The sequence below is a fragment of the Myxine glutinosa genome, chromosome 7 (assembly GCF_964187855.1).
Source record: "Myxine glutinosa chromosome 7, kmMyxGlut1.1, whole genome shotgun sequence".
Classification (NCBI taxonomy): Eukaryota; Metazoa; Chordata; class Myxini; order Myxiniformes; family Myxinidae; genus Myxine; species Myxine glutinosa.
Genome location: NC_136267.1, coordinates 158,740,246 through 158,767,399, shown reverse-complemented (window position 1 = coordinate 158,767,399; position 27,154 = coordinate 158,740,246).

The window sequence follows — 27,154 nt, the reverse complement described above, 5'->3', positions numbered from 1 at the left end:
ACATTTTGTTACGCTTTGGGCTACCCGCAGCGGTTTGTTACGCTTTGGCTGCCAGCAGCGTTCGCTGCCCTTTGTTCGCTCGCTAGTCGAGTAGCTCGAGGTAGGCCTGAGAAGAGGGAGGAGCGCGGGGGTCCGGGTTTGGCGGCGCAAGGCAGCGCGTCAGAGGCGATGACGGTAAGGGCCACCAGCCAACCAGGGCTCTAAGGGCATGGCGTGATAGGGCATGGTAAGGCGCGTCTAGCAAGTGCTGGAAGGTTTGCTGGGCAGGGCTATATAAGTCGCTGCACAAAACCCTTGAAGAGGACTCGCGTGCACACGATAGTGGCGAAAGGACTGACCGGAAGAACTTCGAGGATTCATGAGAGAGGACTGCAGTGAGGACTTGCACGAGAGAGAACACTTGATTGTATTGGCGTTTCGAAGCTTGGAACGGTATTCGTTTATTACGTACGCGGCTACAGCCAAGCCAGCTGATAGCGAATATTCCAGCCCCATGGATAAAACGCGGTAATAGCCTGCGAGTGATTAACCGCCAGAGCCCTCCCCTACCGTTCGCCCCGCAAATAGCCCAGTGTGTCCCAACGGCACCATACGAACTCCTCCCTGCTATTTGAATCCATCTTCACGGTACGAGCTGGGGACCGGAGAGAGAGAGCTGCCCGGACGCCATCCCTGGACACGCTGGTGACGATCAACCTGTTCATCTGCAATCCCTGTGTGAGTGTCTGTGTGTGAGACGGGCCCGTTTGTCTTGGGAGTAAGTTAAGACTGTTATTAAGGCTGCACTGTGTCTTCTTTTTCTCATCAATGTAAATAGTGTGAATAAATCTTGTTTTTCCTTTTCTTCTGAATTCGACCGCTTTTGTGACTTCTCCATTGGGTAAGCGTGGCACGAATAAGAACCGCTCGGATCGGGGTCTAGTAATGAATAACGGCTCGGATCACGGGTTCGCTACCGCTCGGCGTATCCACCAACACCCGTGATTCGGGCGAGGCTTATCTCCTCGTTTCAGGGCAGCGCCAGTACTTAGGTAATAGCGAATCTGGTCCTCCAACCCTATTTAGCGCTGTCCGGAAAGGACGTCATAGGCCTCGGGTCGCGCCTGGTCAGTCAAAGACAAGGGGACTAATCCCCCCTTGGTAAGGGGAGAAGGCCGGCGTTGAGATCCGCAACAATATATATATATATATATATATATATGTATGTATCCCTGTGTGAGTGCTCATATATATATATATATATGTATGTATGTATGTATGTATGTATGTATGTATGTATGTATGTATGTATGTATGTATGTATGTATATATATATATATATATATATATATATATATATATATATATATATATATATACAGGCTGTATCAGAATAACGTGGGTAATAACGATATCCCGCCATCTTTTTGACCAAGGAAGCTGAAATTTGGGCACAATAGTGAACATGTGCTTTGGCAAAAACAGTATTTTATATTTTTTGATGAAGTATATTCATTTATTAATTACTTAATTAATTATCGATTTATTATGTACTGGCAGGGGAAGGGGGGAGGGAGGGAGGAGGTAGGAGAGGGAGGGGTGAGGAAGGGAGTGGGGGGAGTGGTAGGGGGTTCATCACCTTTTCGTTCAATATATGCTGGTGTATGTGGCATTCATCACATTTCTGAGTTAAGTATGATGCGATCAGGAAGAAGAAGAAGCCTGACAACCAAATTTCGTACACTTCCGGAATTGTTTGATTTATTTGTATTCAAATGTCTGGTGATTGTTTTGTATTTATATATGCGAATGTGTATTTCATTGTCAAGTACTCCCCATGGGGAATAAGATACACTGCATGACCAAAAGTATGTGGACACCCCTTATCTATATAATAATAGCGTAAGGACTCGACTTTGTTATCCCTTTTACGCCGCACCCAGTGACCCGATGCCCACGGCACTAATGGATTTACGATCTACGAACCGCGCTCTTTGTTTATCACGTACAGCCATACTCGAAAAATCTGAATTAGCCGACGTTGGGGCCCAAAAGCATCCGATTAACTGCCGATACGACACCATCTTACCACGCCATCGTATTGGCGTCTGCTGGGCGAAGGCGAAGCAAGCCTCCGCTGATTGGACAGGCGAAGGCGAAAGCAAGCCGTCCACTGAGTGGACAATCCAGAGCATGCATTTGTGCCGGTGTCGGCGATCGTTGTTCATATACGCACTCTTCATTCTCATCTTTCTTCCTAACTCTTACTCGGACAAGCAAATCCCCTATGCCATCCATAATGGTACACTCTATCCATACACCACATCCTCCCTTCCGTGGATGTTCCACGAGTTTCGGCTAGTCTATATAATAATAGCATAAGGACTCGACTTTGTTATCCCTTTTACGCCGCACCCAGTGACCCGATGCCCATGGCACTAATGGATTTACGATCTACGAACCGCGCTCTTTGTTTATCACGTACAGACATACTCTAAAAATCTGAATTAGCCGACGTTGGGGCCCAAAAGCATCCGATTAACTGCCAATACGACGCCATCTTACGACGCCATCGTATTGGCGTCTGCTGTGCGAAGGCGAAAGCAAGCCGTCCACTGAGTGGACAATCCAGAGCATGCATTTGTGCCGGTGTCGGCGATCGTTGTTCATATACGCACTCTTCATTCTCATCTTTCTTCCTAACTCTTACTCGGACAAGCAAATCCCCTATGCCATCCATAATGGTACACTCTATCCATACACCACATCCTCCCTTCCGTGGATGTTCCACGGGTTTCGGCTAGTCTATATAATAATAGTGTAAGGACTCGACTTTGTTATCCCTTTTTACGCCGCACCCAGTAACCCGATGCCCATGGCACTAATGGATTTACGATCCACGAACCGCGCTCTTTGTTTATCACGTACAGCCATACTCGAAAAATCTGAATTAGCCGACGTTGGGGCCCAAAAGCATCCGATTAACTGCCGATACGACGCCATCTTACAACGCCATCTTATTGGCGTCTGCTGGGTGAAGGCGAAGCAAGCTGTCTGCTGATTGGACAGTCGAAGGCGACAGCAAGCCGTCCACTGAGTGGACAATCCCAGAGTGGTGCTATGCCGATTCCTATTATGAATCCATTCATTTTTCAAAAGTATATCGTAGCGTTGTCATTTAAGTAGATTGCAATAAATACGTTGTTCATATATGCACTCTTCTTTCTCATCTTTCTTCCTAACTCTTACTCGGACAAGCAAATCCCCTATGCCATCCATAATGGTACACTCTATCCATACACCACATCCTCCCTTCCATGGATGTTCCACGGGTTTCGGCTAGTAATTAGTGGATTCGGCTATTTCACCCACACCCATTGCTGACACTTATATATAATCAAGCACACAGCCATGCAATCTCCGTAGACTTTGGCAGTAGAATGGGCCATATTGAAGAGGCCAGTGACTTTCAACGTGGCACCGTAACAGGATGCCACCTTTTCAACAAGTCAATTCGTCAAATTTATGCCCTGCTAGAGCTGCCCTGGTCAACTGTAAGTGCTGTTATTGTGAAGTGGAAACGTCTAGGAGCAACAACAGCTCAGCTGCAAAGTGGTAGGCCACACAAGCTCACAGAACGGGACCGCCGAGTGCTGAAGCACGTAGCACGTAAAAATCGTCTGTCCTCGGTTAAAAACACTCACTACCAAGTTCCAAACTGCCTCTGGAAGCAACGTCAGCACAACAACTGTTCGTTGGGAACTTCATGAAATGGGTTTCCATGGCCGAGCAGCCGTGCACAAGCCCAATATCACCATGCGCAATGCCAAGCGTCGGGTGGAGTGGTATAAAGCTCACCGCCATTGAACTCTGGAGCAGTGGAAAAGCGTTCTCTGGAGTGATGAATCATGCTTCACCATCTGGTAGTTCAACGGACTAATCTGGGTTTGGCAGATGCCAGGAGAACGTTACCTGCCCAAATACATAGTGCCAACTGTAAAGTTTGGTGGAGGAGGAATAATGGTCAGGGGCTGTTTTTCATGGTTTGGGCTAGGTCCCTTAGTTCCATTGAAGGGAAATGTTTATGCTGCAGCATACAATGACATTCTATATGATTGTGACAATGTCCCCATGCACAAAGGGAAGTCCATACAGAAATGGTTTGTCGAGATCGGTGTGGAAGAACTTGACTGGCCTGCACAGAGCCCTGACCTCAACCCCATCGAACACCTTTGGGATGAATTGGAATGCCAACTGCGAGCGAGACCTAATCACCCAACATCAGCCCGACCTCACTAATGCTCTTGTGGCTGAATGGAAGCAAATTCTCGGAGCAATGTTCCATCATCTAGTGGAAAGCCTTCCCAGAAGAGTGGATGCTGTTATAGCAGCAAATGGGGGACCAACTCCATATTAATGCCCATGATTTTGGAATGAGATGTTAGATGTTCAAGTGTCCCCATACTTTTGGTCATGTAGTGTATGTTGATGATGTCATCGGTGCCTTCATTATGACGTCACAATTCTACAAGTACAACGTTTGATCTGATCAGTATGAAAAAAAAAATTCTCTACAATTGTTGGTCCGATTGACAGTAAATTTTCACCATAGGAAGGCCTTCGCCTGTATAATTTTTGTCATAATTATGACGTCATAGGTCACACGGTTCAATAATCAATTAATCACTTAAATATATATATATATATTTTTTTTTTGATTAAGTAATTATTTCATTACTTTTCAAAAAGTTACAGCTTTAGATGAAACACTGGTGGTTTGGATATGCTATTAGCCAATTAAGAAAATATTTTTTTATGATTATTATTTATTTATTTTAATTATGCTATTCATCAATTAATTAATCAACTATTGTGCAACACACCCTCCCAATTCCGTCTCCATGTGCTGCACTGCGGCAATACCCTTTACAGAAGGTACCCCTGCAATGTCACGTGCTGGAGCATATGTTATTTATTTATTTGGCATGGGAGTGGTGTACATTGAATGTATCTATACTTGTTTTCTATTCTCACTACCCACCCCTACCTCAAACCATTTACTTGTGGTTTCTATGGGTTCCTCCCTTTTCCCTCTCTCCTCTTCCTGTTTGTTCATCACCTTAGTTTGTCTCCGCCTTGTCCCATTGCCCCTCTGTCATTGCATTTCCCTCTACCCTCTGTCCCCACACTGCTATATGAGACTGTTATGTGTACAAATTTAACAACTAAAGAATAAGTTGATTTTAAACCTGATAGAAACCTAATGGCAAATGATCTAGGGGGTGTTGAGGAGATTTTGAGGCACCATGGGAGCATGTCTCTATTCAAAAAAAAATTTTTTTTTTAAGTATTCTGACAAATCGTCCACCTGCAACAGGTGCATGATTTCTCAGCGTGAGTCGATTCAATCGGGTAAAGCCTCCGCAAAGCCTCTGTAATATCATCCAGGGTTTCTCTAAGCATATATGCAATTAAGTTCCTAGGTAGATTTCCCACGTGCACATAACTGCTGGTGCAAAACAATGTTACGTTGAGCAAATGTGGCCGAGCATAATCACAAGATTTATTAAACACGCAATTTAAAAGCGAGAATGATAATTACAAAACATCATCCAACCAAACCTGGCACTTTCCTTTGCACTAATACCTTCCAGTATGCAATACGCTTCGCCTAATCTTCATCCAGCCTCAAATTGCAAGGCCCATCTGGGTCTAATTCCTCATGATTTCCGTCTCCCGCAAAACATCCACCACATCGGTGGGCTTTACACCATGGCTGTTCGAACCCCTCCCTTATTGTTAACTTCCATGATGGCTTGAGCACCTGCAAGGTAGAACCCATAGGTATCTCCGGTATGAGCATGCTGGAATGAGTTAATAGCTGGAGTTTTAAACAAACAACAGATTTTATTTGAATATTTCTGTTTGTTGCTGGGAGATATCTAACCATCAGCTCCATTGTCAACAATTGATTTTCAGTACCAAAAGGTTATGAAGATTCTTTGTAAACTGAACATACAGTGAAAATCTATTTCAGGATATCTGTGTGGAAGGATGTCCATTTCTTCCCAATCTGGTTCTGTGGTCCTTTCCCAGAAGGATTCCTTTCATAGCAAACTATGTCTGGAGTGATGTTAAGTTGAATGTCCCATTTGCAATCCCTTTGAGGGAAACTATTACATGGTATATTTTGCAAAGACTAGTACACCCGCTCACTACGGGAGTGGAAAAAGGGTCATTCCTCTTTGGGGTATGTAGATTACTGTCGATCTATGGTCTGATCTCAAGAACATTGGGTGTGTGTTCATTTACCAAGTTTCTTGTGGAGATATCGCCAAGTGGTTTCAGCATTTGAGCAAGCACTCCATTCAAAACCGTTAAGGAACGGCTGGCTTGGCAAGCGCTAGCTAGCTGCTTGGTAAAGGAGCACAAGCCGAGCTTCTCCCTTTCAGTTTCGTATCAAACAGCAGGAGCGAGTTTCAAAAGTTCGCTACGAAAAATGCCACGGTAGCGGCAGAAAGCGCCATGTTATTAACCCAACATTTGTGGGGTATATAGAGCACAGTAGATCTTCGCTCAGTTCTGTAAGTGAATCTTACTTCAAGGATGTCAGGATTCCTCCAAATTTCTTCATTTAATGTTATAATGAGCATTAGCGACTGTTTAAAAAGCTAAGCATACGTGTTTGTGGTTTACAATATTTTTACTTCCTGTAGAAGCCGTTGCTCCCACAGAAACGCCATTACAACTATAAGCGATACACGTTTTCACTGCAGGAAAAACGCCTTGGGGAAGTGGGACATTATTATTATTAATATTGTTTTGTAATAACATTAACAATATGCGATTATCATTAATTTTGTTATTAAAAGCGTCTTTGGAAAAATGCCACGATAAATCTTCTTCTTTGGACAAACACCACGATGAAGCTAATTTAACATTGATATACACCTCAACACGCAACGCCATTGACGGCGATGGCAGGGGAAACCCGCTCGGAGGAGAAACTCCCCTTAGGGAGGGGGGCAAATGAATGCACTACAACCTTCATTATGTAACCCTTCATCATCCTGTCAAGTTTGGTTGAGATTGGATAAGTAACGACGGAATGTATTGGCGTGAAAAATTCATCAGACAGACAGACAGACAGACACACTAAATGACGTATTTTAGTATGATGATGATGATATGGTTGATCTGTGGTTTGCTATTTCTCTGTTGGAATTGTGTTACCATTAGTCCCGCTATCATTGCGTGGGTGATTTGGGAGTGGGAGGATGGTTTAACGGGGATAGAATGGATGATGGATTTTTTGACAGGGGATGATCTGAAATGGTGGTGAATAGTTGTCTTGAAGACCTGGAGGGTAGGAAAAAATTTGAGAGAATGTGGAAGTTTGTTTCACAGGTGGAAAAAATAGGAACAAATGAGTGGAGGAGAGCAGTGATTTTGGATTTAGGTAGTTTCACCAGAAGGGGGTTGCTGGCAGACCACAACCACCCTGCAGAAACCTGAGAGGGGACAAAGCAAGGAGAGGGCAGAGGGTGCAAGACCAGAAAGGTGGTGGTAGAAGACAGAGAGACCATCGACCTGCCACTCAAACTATTAGGCCCAAAGACTCATCTTAATCGTGGAAGATTCCAATAATCCTGAAGGCCTTGGTTTCCACAGCATCAAGCTCAGGAAGATGTGAGGCAGGAGAGCCATCCCAGAGGGGAGAGCACAACTCCATCAAGCTGCGGATGAAGGCCCAGTAAGTTGATAAGGGTTCAAGTGTGGCAAGGAAGAACTTTGCATGATGGAATATGCTCAGTCAGACACTGGTTTTGGCGCTCAACTTTGAAATATGGATTGCCCAAGAAAGATCATTGCTGATTGTGAGACTCAAGAGTTTGAGAGACTTTTTCCAAAAGTTTGAGTGACCCCTCGAATGAAAGTGAACCTTTCTCTTTCTTTCTCTTTCTCTTTCTCTCTCTCTGTAAATGGGAGGGTTTGCCAGACAGTCCTTTTGGGGAGAGAGAGAGTGACAGTGTGAGATCTTTCAGGATTGAGATTTGTCATTCTTCCCCACACCCATTATTTGTCCAGGTCTCCATATATTTTGTCCCTCAACCCTCCTGTTGATATATTTACCCCTTCTTCTTCTACTGTTCCTTCTCTTTGGCTACATCGTGATTTTGGCTACATTTGGCTACATTTGGCTTCCAACTCTTCCACGAGCCTAGACTTTGTATACAACAACAAAAATTGGCTTTGGCATTTCTGCTGATCGTGGTGAATATCATGTCTGCTTGGACAATTAGCCCGTCCCTTGCACAGCAGGAGACGGGTTTTGTAATCACTTCTGTCTGTCTGTCTGTGCGTGTGTGTCTGTCTGGGCCGTAACTTTTTTCCCATTTGAGTTTTGTCATCAAATTTTCACCAAAGCTTTATCTATCTATAATTCCAGCAATCTCTGTGTGTATGTTTGTTTGTTTGTTTGTTTGTCTGTGACCGCTGTTTCTCGACAACCACGGGTCCGATATACTTTAAACTTGCCAGGTATATTGCTGGGGACCCGAGGATGTGCCTTTTCAAGGTTTCATATTAATCGGACAATTACTTACCGAGCTATGTCCAAAAAACGATTCAACCAATCAGAGAGCAGCGAGCTATCGCGTGTGCCGAACGTGGCGAACACACTCTGCCTCGGACGGCACATTTGAGAGCGTATTCATTTATTTCACGTTGGCAAACTATGTTGGCGTTAAACTATGTTTTAAAACTAATTAAAACTACTTTGCGATTCATCGTAACTGCGATTCGTAACTGCCGTTCGCTTTGGCTTTGCGAATGGACCAAACCATTTCATGTAAATAGAGGGGGGGGATTGTCACCGTACTCGCAAGCCGTTCGCTTTGGACCAAACCATTTCATGTAAATAGAGGGGGGGGATATAATTTTAGATATAGATATAGTACGGGCATGCCCTAGTTATGATAAATACAGAGAAGGAAAATGAATAATGTTGTCAAAAGGTCAAAGGTCAGCATCACATAAAATCGTCAATTTACATCTGATTGATCTGAAATTTAAAGAATTTGCATATCGGGTCACTGAATTGGTTCACCAATCAAAATCTAGAAGCTTATTTTTTTATATCAAAAGGTTAAAGGTCAAGGTTGCATAAAATCACCAATTTTCACCCGATTGACCTGAATTTTAAAAGATCTGCATATTGGGTCGCTGAATTAATTCACCAATCAAAAGCTACAAGCCGATTGTTTTTTTAGATCCAAAGGTCAAAGGTCAAGGTTGCGTAAGATCACCAGTTTTCACCCGATTGACCTGAAATTTTAAGAATTTGCCTATTGGGTCACTGAATTAGTTCACCAACCAAAAGCTACAAGCCGATTGTTTTTTTAGATCAAAAGGTTAAAGGTCAAGGTTGCGTAAAACCACCAGTTTTCACCCGATTGACCTGAATTATAAGGAATTTGCATATCGGGTCACTGTATTGGTTCACCAATCAAAAGGTAGGCGTCAATTGTTTTTTTTAGATCTAAAGCTCAAAGGTCAAGGCTGCATAAAATCATCAATTTTCATTTTGTATTTTTTAAAAACTGTTTTCGTTCTTTTGAGCATTCAGAAGGAGAAGAAGACGTCTGAATAGAAACGAACACAGACGGGCTTTGCATTTTGAGACGCTTTCTAGTAGTATTTGTTTATTATACAAGGGCTATACAACGATATAGAAGGAAGTTGGTTGCATGAGGCCAGTTGGCCCATTATGTCTGTTCCTTTTTTTTGTCGAGGACGTTTTCACGCTGCAGTAAAATTCTGACAATATCTTCAGCTGCATTTACCACCATTGCAGGCATTTTGCCTCATGTGAACCATCATTGGCTCATTACTTCCACCAGGACTTGAGCCAGAGAGTGAAATGCCAATGCAGGTGTCTTAGTGCTTTGAGAGACCACAACATAACATAATTATTGAAGTGTGACATCATTCTCTACTGTGAGATTCTTGAATTTCTGCTCTTCTCTGGTGTGTTGTGGCTGTTGTTCATCTGTATGGGTAAAGGAGGAAAATGGATGGAAGGAGGGTTAATTGTAGGTAGATCATGCTGGGATTAGTAGAGCTTGTTCTCCATTATTCGAATCAACTCATTATATTCCTTCCTCTTTGTGTTCTTTTATTGCATCCTTCTGAGTTATCGGAATCGCAGAATTTGCAAACTTCATATGCCACTAGTGCAGTTTATCGATGCTCTGAATTGCTTTTTACAATCCCCCTTTCTGTTCATTTGTTCTTTTTGTTTTCATATATTTATTTCATATTGTCTTCAAAACTCTTTGTTTTCCCTTTTATGAGTATGATTTAATTTTTTGGTCTTTTCAGTGGTACAGGAAGTCTGATATTGTGTATTGCACTCACCATTGTTGCCATGTTTTGCCTTTGTTTCATTACCAAATGTGCATAGCGAAAAAGTGCGTCTATGATCGAGGAACTACTTAATTTCAATTGATTTTTTTTTAAACACTGTAGAACACAAATTGTACCATGAATCGGAACTCGAACGTGCAATCTAGTTGTACTTTGGCTCTGAATTTGGCAAATTGTACCGAATCTTGTCCTGAGCACGCATGCATGGAGTACAAAGTTGATTGTTTTATTATATCTGTCTGAGCCAAACAAAATTGAAAATCATTCCAAACGGGAAACTTACTGTTTTTAGGGACGTCATAAAGGACAAAAACAACAGACATGAATAACTAATTTAACGTGTTAAATAAGGTGGTGTAAGAGAGGGTGTATCAATGGTGGTAAAATTCCAAAAAATGTTTTTTTCTACACTTTTATTTAATTTAAATTGATTAATATACTGGAACACTATATACCACAAATTTCCTTCCTTACACTTCCAAAAACCGCCAGTTTAGCAGCACTTGGACAAAATAATACGCCATTTTTTGCCATTTCGACCAATCAAATGTGTCGCTTGTACTCTCAGCATTGGGGAATATCGATATTCAGACAAAATCACAGCTCGTAAGAAATATAGATTGTGCTTGGAAATGCAAAGCAAAAGTTGAAAAGACTTTTTCTCAAGACTGCGCAGGTATACAGTATTTGGCGGAGGTTATGGAGGTTGGTGGAGGTTATGTTTTCATCCCTGATTGTTACTTGCAAAATTGAAGATTCTATGAGATTTCGATGAGATGTTGGTGAAGATCTGGACCCTTTAATATCTAAGTGATTCTTCACATTGAGAGATTGTATTGAAGATTCACAACTAAAAATTTTAAAAGTCAAAATTAAAGATTCACAAGTATATTTGTTGGTCTGGTCTCTTATTCTGTCTGTCTCTCTGTCTCTGTCTGTTTGTCTGTTTGTATCACCTGAAGGTCACAATTTTAAACCGATCTTCATGAAACTTCACCAAATGGTGGGGTTGTTCATAAGCAAGAAGCCGATTGATTTTGATGTCAAAAGGTCAAAAGGTCAACATAGGCCAAAGGTCAACAACTTAGATCAAATTACTAACATCCTCAATTTTCATCCGATTGACTTGAAATTTGAAGAAGATTTGCATATGTGGTCATTGAATTTACCACCAATTATTTCTAAGGTCAAATTTGTTTTAGATCAAATTTGTTTTAGTGATTTCGCAGGTGCACGACATCTTCCTCGTTATGACGAAAATTTAATTTTTTGTGATTTGTCGGTCTGTCGCTGTTTGTTTGTATGTTTGTCTGTGAGTGTGATAACTCGCAAACACTTTCAGCTATCTTCGTCTAACTTCACCGGAGAATTCCAAAGGAAAAAAATGAGTGCCAATGTTATTTGACTGTGTATGTCAAAGCTTATGTGACATTGACATAATTTGCATAAAACAGATACCACCAAAAGTTGACTCAAACTTGACTCGAAAATAAACAAATCAGATGCTTAATTTTTATTTGACAAAATCGTTCCTGGGCCACTGGTGAGGAAGATATCATCAAAATGACCTTGTTCAAAGGTCAAGGTCTCTCGATTTTCTTCATACCTGTCAGGCTATCTACCACCTAATGCTTTCTTGTTTGTTTGTCTCTTTGTCTGCCTTTCTCTGAGCAGGATATCTGAAAAAATAAAGGAAAGATTCGGACAAAACTTGGCGGAGATGTTGGGTGTGTGACACGGATGAATTTATTAGATTTTGGTGAAGATATGGATCCGTATCCAGATATTAGAATATTTTAAGTGATTCTTCGCAATTGAGAGATAGGGCCAAAAATGAAATATGGCACAACATCCCAAACAGTTGTGGACGGATTCAGATGAAACTAGGTGGTTAAGTTGGGAAAGTGACACAAACAAGCCTATTAGATTTTGGTTCAGGTCCGAATCCAGATCCGACCTATCAGTGGGATACAAAGCGTAAACTCTTCAGTCTCTTGGAGGTATGCGCTCTATTTCTAGTTTGCATCAATTTTATGACAGGAATATCTTTCCTTAAGTGTTGGTTAAATGAGATTTGTTTAAGTTATGCAGAGTAAACTGCAGCGCCATTATTATTATTATTGTTGTTGTTGTTGTTGTTGTTGTGGTTTACGATTGCATCTCTCCATGCACTGGGGTTTTGTGCATGCGCGTGGTCTCTCGGCAGGTGAGTCTTGGATTGAGTGGTGTTACCTAAATGAACCTCCGTATGAGAACCTGACCTCTTCTTATTATGGTTGTGGTGTACAGAAATATGAAATTTACATAAGTATTGAACCCCCTGAGTCAATACTTCATCGAAGCATTGAAGTAAATCTTTGCCACAGCCTCAATTTGCACTCTGAAGCAGGTTCTCCTCAAGTATTTGCCTGTATTTGGCTCCATTCATTGTTCCCTCTATCCTTACAAATCTCCTACTCCCTGCTGCTGAAAAGCATCCCCATAGCATGATGCTGCCACCAGCATGCTTCACGGTAGGGCTGGTGTTAGATGGATGATGAGCTGTGCTCGGTTTCCGCCAGACGTACAACTTTGTATTCCGGCCAAGAGTTCAATTTCCATCCATCAGACCACAGAATATTTTGCCTCATGCTCTCAGAGTCTGTCACGTGAATTTTGCAAACTCCAGGCGTGCTGTCATGTGCCTTTTTCTCAGGAGTGGCTTCCATCTGGCCACTCTCCTATAAAGCCTAGATTTGCGAATTGCTGCAGAGACTATTGTCCTTCCGGCAGATTCTTCCATCTCAGCCAAGGAACTCCGTGGTTCTGTCAGAGTGGTCATTGGGTTCTTGGTCACCTCCCTGACCAAGGTCCTTATTTCCCTGTTGCCCAGTTGCTCAGTTTTGTCGGACCGCCAGCTCTAGGAAGAGTCTGGGTAGTGCCATATTTTTTCCATTTCCTAATGATGGAGATCACTGTGCTCTTGGGAACTTTCAACACTGCAGAAATTGTTTTGTTCCCCTTCCCCAGATCGATGCCTCCTCACGATTGTGTCTTGGATGTATATGGACAGTTGCTTGCACTTCATGGTCGAGTTTCTGCTCTCACATGCACTGTCAACTGTGCGACCTTATATAGAAAGGTGTGTTTCTTTCTAAATCATGTCCAATCAATTAAATTGGCCACACACATTAATGGGGTATATATGTAGATCAGTGACTAAAAATCTCAATTTAACCCATTTTAAATTCAAGCTGTAACACAACCAAATGTGAAAAAGTCAAAGGGGTTGAATACTTTCTGACGTCACTGTAGAAACAAGACATCGTTCTACTTTTACCTAAATTTCAAGGATATTAATCGACAATGAACAAATATATGGGAAATGTGATGTGAAGCTCAGCTCCCTGCACAGAGTGAGAGGTTCAGATGGTGACATTAACAGGACAACTCTCAAATTTTAAGCTTTTCACTGGAATGGTGGAACCAAAACCTATGGCACTTTCCAGATTTAAACTTCAGATCACTACTGATGCAACTAGGTATAACAAATTGATTGATTGGTCATGCAGTAATGAAATGAGATGAAATAGCAAGTTGAAAGCAAACAGAGCAAACTTCCATTTGAAGAGGATGCAGAGCCCTCAGCAAGGACAGGGTTAAAATTACCCGATGGGAAGCAAAACTTTGGAGAGAAAACACAAAACCTCCATATTATAAGATTTTGCTCTAAATTAAGCTGCAAATCAGCAATAACATCATCGGCCATTGCTGACTAACATGCCATAATTGCCCTTCGGATGAGTATCCGACTGAGAATGGGACTTGAGATGTGTATGGAAACGTAATCCTGGATCCGCGAGTGCAGCTGCATAGGATGGAAAAAAAATGTCCGACGGTCGTTGTGTGAACAGAGTGAGCTGGGATTAAAGCAGACGGACAACACTTGTTGCAACATGCTAGCTTCGACGATTCGTGGGTGTACGTTCCCTTAAGGATTCCCTGTGTAATTGGAAAGTAATCTTGATACAATAGATTTCCAGCACTTAAGCCCAAACTTTATAAAGGCAATGGATTCTTCATTAGGGGATAAAATGTCTGCACAACACAACGGAAATAACAACGGCTTAGACAACGAAAATGGTCGAGACAACACAGAGGGTCTTGACAACACAGAGGGTCTTGACAACACAGAGGGTCTTGACAACACAGAGGGTCTTGACAACACAGAGGGTCTTGACAACACAGACGGTCTTGACAACGCAGACGGTCTTGACAACGCAGATGGTCTGGACAACACAGAGGGTCTAGACAACACAGACGGTCTTGACAACACAGAGGGTCTAGACAACACAGACGGTCTTGACAACGCAAATGGTCTAGACAACGCAGACGGTCTTGACAACACAGAGGGTCTAGATAACACAGACGGTCTAGACAACACAGACGGTCGAGACAACACAGACGGTCTTGACAACACAGAGGGTCGAGACAACACAGAGGGTCTAGACAACACAGATTGTCGAGACAACACAGAGGGTCTAGACAACACAGACTGTCTTGACAACACAGATGGTTTAGACAACAAAGATGGTCTAGACAACACAGACGGTCTAGACAACACAGAAGGTCTTCACAACATAGATGGTTTAGACAACACAGATGGTTTAGACAACACAGACGGTGTGGACAACACAGATGGTTTAGACAACACAGACGGTCTTGACAACACAGATGGTTTAGACAACACAGACGGTCTTGACATCACAGACGGTCTAGACAACACAGACAGTCTAGACAACACAGATGTTCTTGACAACGCAAATGGTCGAGACAACACAGACAGTCTTAACAACACAGACGGTCCAGACAACACAGATGGTTTGGACAACACAGACGGTCTAGATAACACAGGCAGTCTATACAACACAGGCAGTCTAGACAACACAGGCAGTCTAGACAACACAGGCAGTCTAGACAACACAGGCAGTCTAGACAACACAGGCAGTCTAGACAACACAGATGGTTTAGACAACACAGATGGTCTAGACAACACAGGCAGTCTCGACAACGCAGACGGTCTTGACAATGCAAATGGTCTATACAACACAGACGGTCTAGACAATGCAGATGGTCGAGACAACACAGGCAGTCGATACAACACAGATGGTCTAGACAACACATTTGGTCCAGACAATGCAAATGGGCTAGACAACACAGGCAGTCTAGACAACACAGGCAGTCTAGACAACACAGGCAGTCTAGACAACACAGGCAGTCTAGACAACACAGACGGTTTAGACAACACAGATGGTCTAGACAACACAGGCAGTCTCGACAACACAGGCAGTCTCGACAACGCAGACGGTCTTGACAATGCAAATGGTCTAGACAACACAGATGGTCTTGACAACACAGACAGTCTTGACAAGACAGATGGTCCAAGCAACACAGACGGTCCAGACAACACAGACGGTCCAGACAACACAGACGGTCCAGACAACACAGAAGGTCCAGACAACACAGGCAGTCTAGACAACACAGGCAGTCTAGACAACACAGGCAGTCTAGACAACACAGACGGTTTAGACAACACAGATGGTCTAGACAACACAGGCAGTCTCGACAACGCAGACGGTTTTGACAATGCAAATGGTCTAGACAACACAGATAGTCTTGACAACACAGACAGTCTAGACAAGACAGATGGTCCAAGCAACACAGACGGTCCAGACAACACAGACGGTCTAGACAACACAGGCAGTCAAGGAAAGGCAGACGGTCTGTACAACACAGACAGTTTTGACAACACAGACGGTCTAGACAACACAGATGGTCTAGACAGCACAGACGGTTTAGAAAACACAGATGGTCTAGACAACACAGATGGTCTGGAGTATCTAAACAACACAGACAGTCTAGACAACACACGTGGTCGAGACAACACTGACGGTCTGGACAACACAGATGTTCGAGACAACACAGATGGTCAAGACAACACAGACGGTCCAGACAGCACAGCCGGTCAAGGCAACACAGATGGTCTAGACAACACAGATGGTCAAGACAAGACAAACGGTCTCGATGACACAGATGTACAAAAGGGAACCGATTTTTACAACGTATGTAAATAATTTATGAAAAGGAGTTCTTTTGTAACAATAGCTTGAAACAATTGAGGGTTTAATTGTTTTATTTATACTATGTGTGCCACTATACAAGTCCTGGTATTTAATAATGCAAATTATCCTTGTGAGATCAATATCAAACAATGAGTGTCACGTGATGGCCGTTGTTTTGTATACAGAGCCAGTCGAGGCTCGTGGACGTTTGATGTTATTTTGTTGGTTGACAAGAGAGCTCAGAGACATAAGGCGTGTCTCAGAAATGTACATGAATGAGATATACTCACTATAATATTTGTTGAAGAAATGTCAACGGGGTATTTATTTTTCAATGAATGGGTATATACAGTGCCTTCAGAAAGTATTCACACCCCTTGCCTTTTTCACATTTTGTTGTGTTACATCCTGAATCTAAGATGGATTAAGTGGAATGGATTATGGATTAAATATGATTGGACTAAATTTGAATGGATTAAATGAAAATGGATAAAAATGTTGGTACTGATCTACACATAATACCCCATAATGGCAAAGTGGAATTTTTATTTTCGATATTTTTTACAAAATATATTAAATACAGAAGTATCTAATTTATCTAAGTATTCAACCCCTTGAGTCAATACTTTGGAGAAGAACCTTTCATCAGCGATTACACCTTTGAGTCTTCTTATGTTTGTATTTATCAGCTTTGCACATCTGGGTTTGGGTAGTTTCTCCCATTCTACCTTGCAGAATTGCTCAAGATTTGCCGAGTTGCGTGGGGAGCATCGGTGAACTGCAATCTTCAAGTCTTTCCACAGATTCTCAATGGGATTCAAGTCTAGGATTTGGCTGGGCCACTCAAGGACTTTTACATTCTTGTTCTGAAGCCATTCCAGTGTTTCTTTGACTGTGTGCTTGGGGACATTGTGCTGTTGGAACATAAATCTTCGCCGCAGTCTAACGTCTTTTGCACTCTGAAGCAGGTTCTCCTCAAGGATTTGCCTGAATTTGGCTCCATTCATTGTTCCCTCTATCCTTACAAGTCTCCCGTGTCTGCTGCTGAAAAGCATTCCCATAGCATGATGCTGCCACCACCATGCTTCACCGTAGGGATGGTGTTAGATGGGCTTGTTTTCTGCCAGATGTAGCACTTTGAATTCAGGCTAAAGAGTTCAATTTTTGTCTCATCAGACCACAGAATATTTTGCCTAATTCTCTCAGGCTTTCACATGTTTTTTTTTGCAAACTCCAGGCATGCCGTCATGTGCCTTTTACTCAGGAGTGGCTTCCACCTGCACACTCTCCCATAAAGCGGAGATTTGTGAAGTGCTGCAGAGACTGTTGTCCTTCCGGCAGGTTCTCCCGTCTCAGCGAAGGAATTCTGAAGTTATTTGAGAGTGATCATTGGATTATTGGTCACCTCCCTGACCAAGGTCCTTCTTGCTCAGTTTGGTCGGACGGCCATCTCAAGGAAGAGTCTGGGTAGTGTTACGTATTCTTTCCATTTTCTAATGATAGAGCTCACTGTGCTTTTGTGAACTTCCAGAAATTATTTTATACCCTTCCCCAGATCTATGCCCCCTCCCAATTCTAACTTGGAGTTATACAGACAGTTCCTTGGACCTCATGATAAGAGTCATGTGGGTTAGGGTTATTGGAGCTCTGCCATGTACTGTCAAATATCGGACCTTATATACAGTCACGTGAAAAAGTAAGTACACCCCATGTACAGTTTTGACTTATTTCAACATATAGCTATTTGATCTTCCTTTCAACAATATTGATAGATAAAGGTGATATAATATAACAAATATCATGAAACATTTACATTTTGTAGTCCATTGTATAATTTAAATAAACATAAATGCAAATTTCACATGTGGAAAAAGTAAGTACACCCTTGGCTCTAATAGGTGGTATTGCCCCCTTTGGCAGAAACAACCTCAAGTAGGCGTTTCTTATAACTGTCTACCAGTCTTTGACATCAACTGGGAGAATTTTTTGCCCACTCCTCCATGCAGAATTCTTTCAGCTGTGCGATGTTTGAGAGGTTTCTTGCATGCACAGCTCGTTTCAAATCCCCCCACAACACCTCAATGGGATTTAGATCCGGGCTTTGACTTGGCCATTCCAGAACCCTCCATTTCTTTCTTTTCAGCCATTCCTTGGTGGATTTACAGGTATGTTTGGGGTCATTGTCATGTTGCAAGGTCCACCTTCGGTTGAGCTTCAACTCTCCGACAGATGGCCTCACATTATCCTCAAACACCCTCTGGTACAATGAAGAATTCATAGTGGATTCGATGATGGTGAGCTGCCCAGGCCCTGATGCAGCAAAGCTGCCCCCAAACCATAATATTTCCACCACCATGCTTTACAGTTGGGATCAGGTTCTTGTGGTCAAATGCTGTCTTTGGTTTTCGCCAAACATGTCTTCTGGTACTGTGGCCAAATAGCTCTACCTTTGACTCATCTGTCCAGAGCACATTGTTCCAGAAGTGCTGGTCTTTGCCGAGGTGTTCATTGGCAAACTTTAGTCTTGCCCTGATGTTCTTTCTGAGGGCAAAGGTTTCCTCCTGGCACACCTCCCATGTAGATCAAATTTGTGCAGCCTCTTTCTAATGGTAGACTCGTGCACTTTGACATCAACAGTGGCAAGAGATACCTGTAGGTCCCGTGATGACATTCTCGGGTTCTTAGAGACTTCTTTCAGCATCTTGCGGTCTGCTCTCGGGCTGAACTTGCTGGGGCGGCCTGGCCTGAACAAGTTGGCAGTTGTTTGGAATCTTCTCCACTTGTAGATGATCTTCCGGACAGTCGAATGATTGATTTCAAATTGTTTGGAGATCTTTTTAAATCCCTTCCCAGACTCATAGGCATCTATAACCTTCTTTCTGAAGACCTCAGAGAGCTCTTTTGATCTAGGCATGGTGACGCCGCACACTTCAACAACAAAGAGCAAACCAAACTAAATGTCTGAGGTTTAAATAAGCCAGGTTCCCCCAAGATCCTCTCTAACGATGTTCTAATCATTTGCACCTGAGCTGGTGCACCTGATTCTAATTTTAGGTATTTGAAGTAGTGATAAATGTAGGGGTGTACTTACTTTTTCCACATGCGAAATTTGCATTTATGTTTATTTAAATTATACAATGGACTACAAAATGTAAATGTTTCATGATATTTGTTATATTATATCACCTTTATCTATCAATATTGTTGAAATGAAGATCAAATAGCTGTATGTTGAAATATGTTGAAAAAGTCAAAACTTTACATGGGGTGGACTTACTTTTTCACGTGACTGTAGAAAGGTTTGGTTCTTTCTAAATCATATCCAATCAATTGAATTGACCACAGGTGGACGCCAATCAAGTTGTAGAGACATCTCAAACATGATCAAAGGAAATTGGATGCACCTGAGCTCAATTTGGAGTCTCATAGGAAAGGGTTTGAATACTTATTGACTCAAGACATTTCAGCTTTTCATTTTTAATTGAGTTGTAAAAAACAAAAAATTCCACTTTGACATCATGGAGTATTATGTGGAAATCAGCGACAAAAAAAATCTGAATTTAATCCATTTTAAATTCAGGCTGTAACAACAAAATTTGAAAGCGAAGGGGTGTGAATATCTTCTGAATGCACTGTAGAAGTCATGCTTCCAGGAAAGCCTCGGCCCGGGAGCTATGCACACTCGTCTTTGAGCGGTTTACTCTGCATTTGAATATTCTATTAACAATAAACTGTCATGTCGGTGTTTCACAGGCAGGATGTTTCATCGATGTGTGCGCCGTCCCCGGATGGATGTTAAACCTGGTGTCCCATCCATCATCGTTAGTTACTGGATGTTATAAACCCTAAACTATTCTTGTGAAAAGTAGGTGAGTTAGCACTGGCACCATGAACAAATTCCAAATTCGTGCTGTGAACCTATAGGGGGCACTGTATCAGTAGCACAGCCATGCCCCTGGAAGAACTCATGCTAATCCGCAGCCACGTGCTACAATATCGAAAGAAAAGAATGAGTTGAAAAAAATGCACACACATACACACATATATATATATATATATGGATGAAATAGTGGTGGTTTATGTATGCCATTCGCCAATTGATTAATAAATTAATTATTTTACGATTCATATTTATTTATTTTAATTACGCAATTAATCAAACAATTATTGTACCACTCTCCTCCAAATGCTGTCCATGTGCTGCACTGCGGCATCGCTGGGCGCAGAAGATGCTCCTGCAATGTCGCTCGCTGGAGGATGCTATGTCATTTATTTGGCATGGGGTGGTGTACTTTGAATGTAGCTCGACTTGTTCAAGATTTATTGGGTAATGTCAAGGAAAGGTATAATGTGATTTATTGGGCATTTTCCTGTTGCATTGCACGCTATTTAATATGTATTTTTCGCCTTTTTTACCTCCACCACCAAAGGCGGATGGAGGTTATGTTTTCACCCTTCTGTTTGTTGGTTTGTTTGTTTGTGAACAAAATATCTCAAAAAGTTGTCGATGGATTCGGACGAAATTTGACAGTGATGTAGCGTATGTGACAAGGAGGAAATGATTAGATTTTGGTGAAGATCCGGATTCGGATCCGGCTCCTAGAAATTTTAAAGTGATTCTTCACCATTGGAAGATCGGGCCAAGAACGATACATAGCAGGATATCTCAAAAAGTTATGGATGGATCTGGACGAAACTTGTTGGACAGGTTGTGTGTCTGACAAGAACACATAGATTCGATTTTGGTGAAGATCTGAATATGGATTCGGAAAGGAGAATTATTTAATTTTTAAGTGATTTTCTAAAAACCATTGGGAGATAGGGCCAAAAACGATACAAAGCAGGATATCTCAAAAAGTTATGGATGGATTTGGACGAAACTGTGTGGACCGGTTGTGTGTGTGACAAGGAAGAATCGATTCAATTTTGGTGAAGATCCGGATCTGGATCCAGCTCCTAGAATTTTTTGTGATTCTTCACCATTGAGTGATATGGCCAACCAGGCAGAGGTTTGCTCTCTACTGAGTTCTAGTTTCCTCTTGTTTTTTTTGTTCCAAAGCTCTCGATTTGAAATGTTTTTTTCCTATTTTTTTTTGGTTCAAAAACTGGCTATTTAAATATATTTTCCTACTTTTTTTCCTATTTTGTTTGTTCCAAAACTCACTATTTAAAAAATAAAACATTGTCCTATTTTTTCTCTATTTTTTTGTATAAAAGGGGGATATTTAATATGCATTTTTCTCCTATTTACTTCCTCTTGTTTTTTGTTGCAAAACTCACTGTTTAAAATAGATTTTTTCATATGCAGAAAAATAGGAAAATATATATTTCCCCATATATTTTCTCCTATTTTTCCCCTATTTGTTTTTTACGAGGGTTCTCACAAGGAAGTTAAATATGGCTGTAGCTTGGCTAATCATAAGGTATAAACAAAATTATCCAAGAATATATCAATCCTTCTTCACATGACATGAGAGCAAAAAGAGAATGATTTGGGGCTTGAATGTATAATGGTGAACCCGAAGGACAAAACATACTCGTACAATCATAACATGCAACATTCCAAAATTACCTGACTGTCTCGGTAAGTTTTCCATGAGCAGTTTCCTGTCACGGAAGCAAGTTGGATGGTATACATAGGGAGCATATTTACCTTTGAGATGTCTTGTCTGGGTTTCCTTCTCGGCCTGACAACAAACTGTCGGATTCGTAGCCAGGGAGTTGCATCACAAAGTGCACCGTCTTTCTGATGGAAGTTAAGCTGGGTGTCCCATCAGCTAGCATTAGTTGATGTATGCTAAAGATCCTATGGTGTCTTTCAGGAAGAGTAGGCGAGTTATTACCGGCACAATGAAACAAATTACAAGTTCCTGCCACTTTTCATGAAACCTCATTCCTGACCAGGTTGTTTGTAGAAACACCTTTCCTGTTTGACCACATGAGAAGGTGGGAAAATTGGGGCCATTAATGTAGTAGAAGTAGTTGTTGTTTCCTCCAATAAAGGCAAGGAAACGTACATCTTCAACCATATGGTGCATCATGTAATGAATGAAATGATACAATTTATAGTATGTTACAGAATGGTTTTGGAAGATCTCAGACCCGCAATGGTTAATAATGGGATTCACGGATCTCACTGCAGGGGAGGCAGGCACAGGTCGGTGTCCTCGACTTGACGTAACACCGGCTCCTTGCCATTAATAACAATACAGGAAATGGGACAGGGTGCCTCGCCTGTCAGCGCTATAATACAAATCACTCTTGCACGCTATTCTGTCTCTCTCTCCCAACCCTCTCCCCACACCCAAACTTAACCCTGTATGAGCAGCTCCCAATTAAAACGTCATTCTCCCAAAATTATAGGTCTTTTTGTTTGTGAAACTGTCACAAATGCAAAAATAAAATGATATGAAGACTGACTTTATTGACTTTATTGATTATATTAATATATATATATATATATATATATACACATATATATGTATATTTATTTTATGTATTTATTTATATGTATACTGAAACGCAAAAGAAACTTACCACCTTTGAAACCTTTAAATATCAACAATAACACTGCGTGTAGTAAATGTGTGAACTTATTTGTGGACAATAGTGTCCTCACTGTCAGACAAAACGGTCACGGATGGTCACTTGAACCTTCAATGGTCACTTCATAGCACAGCTGTTGAACAGCCGTTTTGACTGTCAGTGATTATCCAAGGGGTACGGGATGATTTTAATGAGCTGCACGTGATGTCTTGATATTGGCTTTAAAAAGGCCAGTGCAAAATGGGCATTTCAATCAACATGCCACGATTGTCAAGGGATCAACGGCAGCGTGCCCTGGGCATGCTGCAAGGCGGACTGAGCTACCGTGAGGTGGCACATCGCCTTGGCTGTTCACACCAGACGATATCGGCCTTGACTCATCGCTTGACTCATCGCTGAAACAGAACCTTGACTCATCGCTGAAAGCGACCTCGTTCCACTGCGCCAAGGTCCACCGCTGATGCTGCTGGCACCATCTCTGTCGGTTGCGGCGATGGGCAGCCGTCATCACGGGGCCTCTGTATGGTCTTCTGGCAGTCAGACCATAGTCATGCAGTCGTCTTCGTGCAGTATCATTGGAGATCCGTGGGTTTGCACGCCCCGGAGTTTCTGCCGCAGTGCGGGATGCTGGACGGAATCGATCCCGCAGGTGACTTCGGACCATCTGCCTGTCCTGCCTTGCAGTGGTGACTCTTGGCCTCCCTGATCGAGGTCTGTCATCTGCGGAGTTGTGGAGGGTGTCTCTGTCCACCAGGGCCGATATTGTCTGGTGTGAACAGCCAAGGCGACGTGCCACCTCACGGTAGCTCAGTCCGCCTTGCAGCATGCCCAGGGCACGCTGCCGTTGATCCCTTGACAATCGTGGCATGTTGATTGAAATGCCCATTTTGCACTGGCCTTTTTAAAGCCAATATCAAGACATCACGTGCAGCTCATTAAAATCATCCCGTACCCCTTGGATAATCACTGACAGTCAAAACGGCTGTTCAACAGCTGTGCTATGAAGTGACCATTGCAGGTTCAAGTGACCATCCGTGACCGTTTTGTCTGACAGTGAGGACACTATTGTCCACAAATAAGTTCACACATTTACTACACGCAGTGTTATTGTTGATATTTAAAGGTTTCAAAGGTGGTAAGTTTCTTTTGCGTTTCAGTATATATTACCTTTTATACATATGTATATATTGTTGCGGATATGGGATTTGGCCTCCATCCATATCCGCTTGTAAATATTCCCCTATTTCCCCAATACTCCCCAACTATCCCCAATCCCCCATTCCCTAGTCCCATTGTCTGTAAACAACACTCTGTAGCCCCGACCTTCCCCTTTTTCCCCCATTAAATGTCGTGCCCAGGTTCACCGCATCTCACGTAGACAACTATAGGACATCTTGCTAGTTATTCTTAGTCTATGTCAGTTAAGGACTCGTTTCCATTAATTCTGACTCTTCGTTGCACCAGAATGTGATTGTATGGCACCAGTAGTGAGTTTAGGACCTCCCAATACCTCCCCACAACCTCATCTCCGCATCCTCCCATCATCTCATGGAACAACAACAACTACAACCACAGCGGGGGTGGCGCGGCCACGGCGCGGGGAGTGGGCGTCCTCACTCCGGCTTGGTTAGCCGCCATTGCCCATGTGCTCGACGGGGTTACCAAATAGGGGCTCCCTGTCAGCCCCTCGTCAAGGGCGGAGCCCGGTAACCCCCCCGCACCCAATAAGAAGCGGCGGGCCGATTCCATCTGGGGCGGAGCTAACGAGCCGAGGGCGTGTCACTCCCCGCTGGATATACGCAGCCACTTACCGGAGGTGACGTGAGATGCGCCCCCAGCTTGAGGAGAAACAGACGCCACCTCCAGCGCGACGATACCTCCCCGCATATCTGGACCGGACCGTGTGGATCCTGTCCCTGAGCCAAGGTGCACCTTGAGCCATCGATTCTGCCCTTCCTTGCCATCAATCCCTGTGTGAGTCAGTCTTGTCCCGTTTATCTGTGGTCTCCCCCCTCAATAGTCATAGAAAGTGCCCACCTTTCTATGCTGTACCTCTTGTCCGTGTAATCTAAACGTTCTGCAAACCAATATTATAACCTCCTCCGGAGGTCTTGAGAACTGTACCCCTGGTGTCGTGTCATTTAACCCAGCCGTTGTGTCCTTTCCTTCATTGATTTAGCATAGCGCGATTCGGCCAACGTTCGAGTGGAATCGGGTAAACTGTGCAGACGCGGTCATACCAAACCGCTCGGTAAACTAACATCCAAAACCGCGTCTGTAACATTTGGTTGTCAGGAGTTGGATTCGGACCTGGGACTAAATTCATTTAGCCCAAATTTTGGAACACCAATTGTACTATTAGAGTAACATTTGGTGTCGGGAAGTGGGATTCGATCCGGAGCGCGTTTCACGCGCTCGAAATTATGACGGCGAAATTTGATTATGTTTTACGAAAAAAAATCAAAACCCGAATTTTGAAAGTCGCGCTATGGCAGACCAAGACGGCTGGGTTCCGGTAGAGGAGAGTGGGGTAGAATCGACCCAGGACCCCAGGGAAGAAGTGGGGAAAATGGTGGAGGAGAGTAAAGAAGGTGTGGTTGAGGAGGTATCAGGTGCACAAAATGGCGCTCTCGCGCACGTGGTTACAGCGGCACCAAATTTTGCTGCGCCCTTTGTACCAACGGTGGAAGACATGCAATTATTTATGGCTGAAATGGAAGCCCTTTTGAACCGGAACAGTGAGCGATTGGGAAACCAAATTGAAGAAATAACGAACGGAATGAAGGCCGATAGAGAGGCAAGGGAGCAGAGGGACAGAGACCGCAAGTTGGGCGAAAGGGTCCCAGGGGTGCACGAGGAGGTAAAGCGGGTCGAAAAGCGCTGGTTGAGCGAAGCGGAGGAAAGCACGGGTACAATGACGGGGGTAGAAATCGCGACACGGGGTTTGGAAAAGCCGGCGACCGATGAGGTAGAGGGTGTTTTATTAAAGCCAGCGGTCGTCGAGGTGAACAAAGAAATTATGGGTATAGTTGAAATTGGAGAGACCGGGGACTTAAAGTTAAAAGAGCAACAATCGGAGGAAGGAATGGAAATTGCTCAAAGTCTAAATGCACATCCTGATGATGTACTCGCTAATCCAAATGGAAGTTTGCAGGTTTTGGTGCAGGGAGGAAGAAGAACCCCGAAGGTGAGACGTGCTGTTGTGTATTGTGCGGGGAGATTTTGTAAGAGGATGTTTGGCGACAAAAGAATTTTCACGCGCTTGGGATCGAGGAAGCATCCGGGCGTTGGTGAGGGGTCCCGTGTGAGTGGAAATGGCACGCGTGGGAGGAAAAAGTGTGCGTCGGCGAGTGGGTGTGTTATAAAGTGTGGGAGTGAAACCGAGTGCGAGCGAGAATGCACGTCGGTGTGTACGGGGTGTGACACAGGGAGTGAGAGCAATACGGAGTGCACGCCCATGGTGAGTGTTACGGAGGACGTAACGGAGGAGAGGTGTGGACCGAAGTGTGCGCGAGAGGTGTGGTGTGTAACAGAGAGAGCGTTGGTGGAATGTACGGACGGCGTTGGAACGCCAGGTTTTGTGAGGGTGAAAAGGGTAGCGTATGCTTGTGAGCATGCAAGTAAAGCATCGACGGTAACCAGGTTAGCGGTTAGGGCGACGGATAGCCGATGCGAGCGCTCGGTGCGAGGGGTGCTTTGTTGGGTGCGAGGCCCGGCGCGGGTCGATGCTGCGTCGCTTGTCTTCGAAGCGTCGTTGCCGATTCGGGCTTGGCCCCGCCCCGCACGGTCGAGTCCGGGCTTTGTCGGGCGAGGCGACCGGTCCGGTTCGAGGGCGAGTGGGAGGAAGCGGAACGGTGCCCCCTCGTGGGGACGGGGTTCCGACCGAGGGAGATTGATCCATCGGGCCCGGGACCGCAAGGTGCCGCGCCGAGATGGTGCGTGGAGCCTCGGTCCAACCAAACCACCTCCCTTGAACCGAAAGCCGGACGGATTCAACCTGCAGGCGACCAAACCACCCAAATTCATTGCTCGGCTTTACGAACCGAGTTTAATGATGTCACGGCGCACCGAGAGGATCTAATAAGTAGACGGGTGATGAG